This window comes from Psammomys obesus, unplaced genomic scaffold, assembly GCF_907164565.1.
Source record: "Psammomys obesus unplaced genomic scaffold, mPsaObe1.curated_primary_1811, whole genome shotgun sequence".
Taxonomy (NCBI): domain Eukaryota; kingdom Metazoa; phylum Chordata; class Mammalia; order Rodentia; family Muridae; genus Psammomys; species Psammomys obesus.
The window spans coordinates 7,444,493-7,451,174 of NW_026590062.1; positions in this window are offsets into that span (position 1 = coordinate 7,444,493).

Genomic DNA, 6,682 nt, shown 5'->3' on the forward strand with positions numbered 1-6,682 from the left:
CTTCCTTCCTTCCTTCCTTCCTTCCTTCCTTCCTTCCTTCCTTCCTTCCTTCCTTCCTTCCTTCCTTCCTTCCTTCTCTTTCCTTTAACTTTTCATTGGTTCTTTGTGAATTTCAATTATGCACCCCAATCCCACTCATCTCCCCTCTCCCACGCCCGCCCTCCACCCTTGTAACCTATCCCCAACAGGGGAAAAAAAAAAGGAAGTCTAACCCGCTTGTGTGACCCGAGCTGGGCTCTGGGAAAGCCCCTCCAGGCCCTGGCTTCCTCAGCCCCTGCAAGAGCCAAGGGCCAGAGGTGTCCTTGCCTCACCTGAGGCAGGCTCCTCTGGTTCAGCTCCATAGCTGTAAAGGCGACAAAGCCTCTTCTGATTTTCGTAGGAGACAGAGATTGCCAAGGAGCTCGACCCCACCTCCACCCCACCCCCACCACAACGGGGGTGACGGTCAGGGGCTGATCAAACAAGTGGCAGGAGAACGTTTTTTATGGGTCCTTCCGCCCCTCCCCGCCCCTCGTGTCCTTCTCTCTGTTTGGGGTGGACTCTGCGTTCTCTTTCTCCTTGCACTTTCCCTCATGTTAATTATATTAGTTGCCATGGAAACCGTGATGTCATTGGCACGGGAGGGCTCAATGACATCCAAAAGCACAGTTTACAGCATGGCTTGAAATGTATTCCGTGGCTCGCAGCCGTGGGGTGTGTTGGGGTGGGGGTATGTGGCGATTATATCTTGGGCACCATCTGGGCATGCGGGTGGAAGTGTCAGGAAGGTGCTTGGCTGGGAGGTAGTTGCTTGTGGATTTTCCAGAGCCCCAGACCCTGGGGGGTCCTTTACCCTTGGAGAAAAAGCAGGGCACCTTGGATATTGTAAGGGATGCTGACTTGGTTCCGACCAGCCCTCCCTGCTTCATGCCCAACCATGCCCCGTTGTTGCCCCAATTTGGAATTCCAAATCCTTCCTGCTCCAAGTGGCACCCCAGTGTGGGTCGCGCAGAGTGGCTGCGCATGCGTGTTGTGTGCACACGTGAGCACGTGCCTACGGCGCCAGAGCAGCCCGAGGGGGCACATGGGGGCTGGCGCACACGCACACGTGCACACACTTGCTCGCCCATCTGGACTTCATCTGAAAAGGTGCTGTTGTAGTCACACGTGGCCAATCTTCCTCCAGTCCTCCCCAGTATGGTTGGCTGCTGTTGAGTGTCTAGGGCAAGGTGAAGCTAGGGTGCCGAGTCTATTTTCCGGTGGGCTCTCAGTGCTGGACCAAGACCTGGACCAGGAGCAGCGCAGGGTGGACACCTTCGGAGGTGACAGGCACTGGTTCAGTAGGCCCATTTTCCTGCCTGGAGAACAACGCCAGGTCACTCTGAACAAGCTGAGAACTCTGGACACAAAGTCTGCAAAGACAAGTAGGCCCCTGGGGTTCCTTCGTTTAAGTCTGAAGCCTTTTCAGGGAGATCAACAGGGTCAGGGGCTGTCTGTAAGAGTGGGCTCCGAAGGTGGAAGGCAGTCTCGGATGGCAGGCACCACCAGTTTGAGTCTCGGGGGAACCAACCTCAACCAGCATCACTGAAATGGATGGCTCTAGCGGTGGGGGATCCCAAGGAACTTGGGGTTCTACTGGCCCAAGGACCTCAAACAGTGACAGTGGCCGTCTCTCCTGTTCTGCTTTCTGGGCTTTGATGTCCTTGTGCTCTCAAATTGATCACCAGGCCCACTTTGCTCCAAAGGCAGTCATTAAACCACTCGGAGGTCCTGCGCATGCCCACCAGCCAGTCTTGGCCAGGCCTGGGCTGTATGGCAGTAAGAAAGGATGGTTGGTCCTCCTGGATGGGCCTGATGGGAACAGGAGCTCCCCAAGGAGAATACGGAACTGACCAAGGAGCCCCTAAGCTTCAGCCCATCTGCTTCAGCTTCCCCCTCAGGATAATGTCTCCTCTCACTAGAAGTCCCGGCTTCCATCAAGCCCCACTGCCAAGCCCTCATCCTCCTCACTCCAAAGCCGTGCAGCTGAGATGGCATTCTTGACTACAGGCAGGCAGTCAGAGGATGATGAGGGCCTGGTGGGAATGCCTTTTCATCCTCCACCGTGTGGTCCCAGGGTGTCAACTCAGGTCACCTTCCTCCCCAAACCATCCTGCCAGCCCCCGGGAAGGTTTCTGGAGAAATGGGTTGTCCTGGTGCCTGATATGAGGAGCAGGCCTAGTAGAAAAGGGGGATGAGGTGGTTCCAGGCAGAGAGGACAGATGAGAAAGCAGTGGGGTGTGACAGCGAGAGATGTAGGGAGCAAAGGCCACAGGCTCCTCATAATGATGAAGGGCGGCCTGTGGCTTAGCCCTGAGTAGGCTCGGTTGCTTGTCATCCACTCCAGAGCAGCTCCTGAGATGGTCCTAGAGATCCATCTGGCATACACAATCACACATCCCCATGCTCAGTTAGCCCTGGGACCAGGTTGCTGTTGTGACACTGACAGCCAAAACAGCGCTGGGACACCATGGGGATTTTAGAGACAGAGAAAATGACACGCAGGGAGTGCTGAGGGTGAGGAAGGACAAAGGTGTTTTCCACTAAAGTTTTTCCCCAAGGATGAGGCTTCCGTCCCCCAGGAGGCCCTTCAGCCACATCTGGAGATATTTTGGGTTGCCACAACAGGGCTACTTTGCTACTAAAATCTGACAGACAAAGGTCAGCAACACCGACGAGCGTGAAAGCACATGCAGGATGGCTCCCCACAGCTGATTGGTCCAGCTCAGTCTGGGTTCAAGACTGGGAAAGCCCAGTTTAGATGGAACGGGAAGGTTGATGCAGAGCGTAAGTTGTGGCACAAGGATTCTGGGAGGTTCCCTTTCCCCTCACCAAATAAGGGTCCTTCCCTCCCTCTCTGTGGTAAGCCTGGTAGCCAGGAAGGTCATATTGCTAGAAGGTCGGCAGGCGTTGGGAGACAGCGGCTACTCATGACCACCTCCCTGGCTCCTGGGCCACAGGCCTCATGTGTTTACTGAGTGCAGACAGCTACCATGCTTGAATATGTATCTGCTACTTAGGGGCCTACCCAGGAAACTGAGACCCCTGGCCACGCAGCTGGTGCCTCTCCCTGGCACAGATCTCTCTTGAGTTTGAAACATTCCTGAGTTTCAGTAACATGAGCCCAGGATGGGAACGAGAGCCATCAAAGTGCAAGGGGCACGGAGGCGGGGCCTGGGAAGGAGGTGGAGGACACAGAGACAGGAGGAGATAGATTGAAAATGGTAGAAAAATGAGGAGAAAAAGAGAAAAGGGGGAGAGGAGGAGGAAAGAGAGAGAGGAAAAGAACAGAATGTACTGTCCAGGCAGAAAAGGGAGAAGGGGAGGAAGGGCAGAGAGTGGGCTCAGGGAAGCTTCCCTGCCAGCATCCCCAGGCTCGGGGAAGCACGGCCCTGAAGCCGGCAGATCAAGCACTTTCTCAGGTCCAGGACTGGCCCGTTTACCCACATGACTGCTGGTATGCCTGGCTCATTGGACAGCTGCCAACAGGAAATTCCTGGGACAAAGCTTTCCACTTGGAGGCTTTTAAAACTTTCATTTATTTAATTTTTTTTTCATGACTGAGGAATGAACAAGAGGGAGGAAAAGAAAACAAAAGCAGCCACCTGGTATATATATAAGCCACTTATATATATATATATATATAAGTTCTCTCACCCTGGTGGGGGCCAGAGAGGTTCCAAAGTCATTGTGTCTGTTTGGTCCCATTCTTCCTCTGGAAGGATCTGTGACCTCACACTCTCATGATGTCACAATGGCGTTGCCATGGACCTTGTTTTATTACTGTAAACAGAGTGTCTGTTCCTCGGGGCACTGGCTGCTTTCACGGAGGGAGGGGGAGGAAGGCCCCGGGTGTTGTGTTTTCTTGGGAAGGCAGCTGGTTCGGAAGCCTGAGAAGCTGTGAAAACACTCGTACATACAGTTCCCTCTGTGCCCTGCGGGCCTCTGGATGAGCCTCAGAGCGATGAGGTCAGTCCTCCACCACTGGACCTCCATCCAGCCTGGCCATGAGCACTCACGGCCAGAAAGCAGCTTCCCCCATCTCCCTTCACTTCATCAAACAAGGTTTCCACTCCTTCCCCAAAAGTGCGCTGAGCACCTACTGTGTGCTACATGCTAACGTGGATGAAAAACGTAGGGCTCAGTACCACCCCCTGCAAACCTCAGCGGGTCCGCAAACAAGCCACCGGCATGACAGTGTGTGCCCTCACGCAGGCTGAGGTCCCAGAGGAAAGCACGCAGGCTGAGAATGAGGCTCAGATGGTGGAGTGCCTTCTCAGTAGGAGCGAAACGCTGGACTAGAGACGTAGAACATAAACCCGGTGTGGCGATGTACACCTGTAATCCCAGCACTTTAGACGGTGTGTGCAGCAGGATCATGGGTTCAAGGTCAACCCTGGGCTACTCGCAAACCCTGTCTCAAACACAAGAGGAGGAGGATAATGGGAGGAGGGTTAAAAGAAGAAGGGGGCGGGGGAGAAGAGGAAGGAAGGAGAAAAGGGAAGCCACTTAAATAAGCTGCCCAGGAGGGCATCTTGGGGGAGGGGACATGTTAAGAGTCAGCCTTGAAGCAGAAGAGCAGATGGCAATGACAGAGGCGAGGCTAGACACCCCAGACAGTCACTGTGTAGATGTGTCATAGTCTGGGCTGTTTTTTTTTTTTTTTTTTTTCTCTGTCGCTATAACTGAATGCTACAATCTGGGTCATTTGAAGAACGAGGGCTTCTTTAACTCTAGTCCAGAGGCTGAGAAAGTACAAGAGCATGATGTTAGATCTGGTGAGGACCCCATGCTCTCCCAGCGTCATCCTGTGGGGAGCCGGCGACCCTCGGTTGCCGTACCCTGATTGGCTAGTCCTGAGCATGTGGCACAGCTGGAGCAAGATGTGGAGCACCCGGGTTGCAGCATGTGTGGAAGCCAGAGGACCAGCCGTGGGTCAGTTCTCTCCTTCCACCTTCCTGTGGCTTCGCAAGATCACATTCTGGGTATGTGTGCCGTTCTCCATGGCGCTACCCTTGCCAGCCCTGAAGGATGGGTTTAATATGACCCAAAGCCCAGGGAATTCGTGCTGGAGTAGAGGAAGCACCGTGGCTCCCAAGAGGGAAATTGGGGTGCTAGTCCATGGGGGAGCCACAACAGAATTCAGGAAGACTTATGTATGCCAAATGTTTTTGCTTAAACAGCTCCAAACACCAAAGGAGTTAAATAAACATTATTAGTCACATTCTGTCGATGACAAGCGGAAGCCTCCGAGAGCTGAAGCTTGCCTGCCGGTCACCGCTCACCACACCCCAAGCACCTCACCCTTGCACTCAGCACAGAGGCTTAGCTTCCCTGAAAGGCAACGTAGAGAGGTCATTTATTCCATAGTATAGCCAGCCACACACGCCCTCCGTAACACTCTCTCCCACCAGCAAGTTCAAAGTCAACGTCCCATGAAATAACAGGCAACTGCAAAGACCATGGCGGAAGGCAGGAGATAGGCTCCAGAGGCTCCGGGGCAGCACCCCACGCCAGGACACGTCAAAGAAGTCCTCTGTGTCACCCGTAGTGTCTCTACCATCACCTCCCCCAATAAAGCAAGCAGGGTCTGAAGCTAGGATGCTGTGTTACTGTAGGCAGCCTGAGTAACCTCTCTGTGCCTTGGTATCAAATGAGAACAAAGCTTTCTGCTCAGTCTGCAGCTGTCGGGCTCTGGAGGTGACCCTGTGTCACTCCTGTACCCAGGTTACCTCCGTATGCCCTCTGCGCTCCCACCCCACCCTAACCTGGCCTATTTCTGCTCTTGTCCCACCTCTGAGCACACCTGCCCTGTCACTTCATGAGCAGCATGTCTCTTTCCCCGCCCCCACCCACCTGTGTCACTTCCTTTTGGCTTCAGGGGAAGGCAGGATGGCACAGCAGAGCAGAGGCTTTAAGGTTAGACATGCCTGAGGATCCCAGGCTTGACATAAGCTGTCTGCCCCTGTGCACGCAGGTCACACCCAGTCTCAGAATCCCAATTCTATTCTTTGTTTTTCCCCCTCTCCTTTCTTCCTTCTCTTCCCTCTCCTCCTTTTTAAAAGGCAGTCTCTCACGTGTCCCAGGCTGACTTCGAAGTCACTAGCTGAGAATAACTTTGAACTCTTGACCTGCCTTCCTGCACCTCTTGAATGTTGGGATCACGGGCTTGCACTACAATGCCTGGTTCTGAGGTGCTGGGGACAGACGCTGGGGCTTTGTGTATGCTATGGGTACCCTGTCAACTGAGCCTCGGCCCTGAGCCTTGTTATCAATACCACAGGAAATCCAGATAGAATCTGTCTCGTGGGGCTGGGGCTGGGTGAGACAGAAATGCCCCCTGTTTTGTCTGTTTCTTTCTCTGTAGAATTCCCCTGTGCCTAGAAAAGGCCTGGGCATGCAGTAGGACTCAGTAAATGGCTGCTTACATGAGTTAATGTCAGTAAAATGCTTAATGCAGAGTCTGGTAGATGGTTCACTAAAGTGGGGGACTGGTATTGTTACCCTATACGTGTGTCTGCATGCATGTGTGCGTGTGTGTGTGTGCTTGCATGTGTGTGTTTGCAAGTCTTCTCCACTGTATCAGGACACAGCTTTCCCCTGAACCCTCTTTAAACACCCAGGACCCATCAAAGGACCCCAGCTCCAAGATGTTCAATGGATG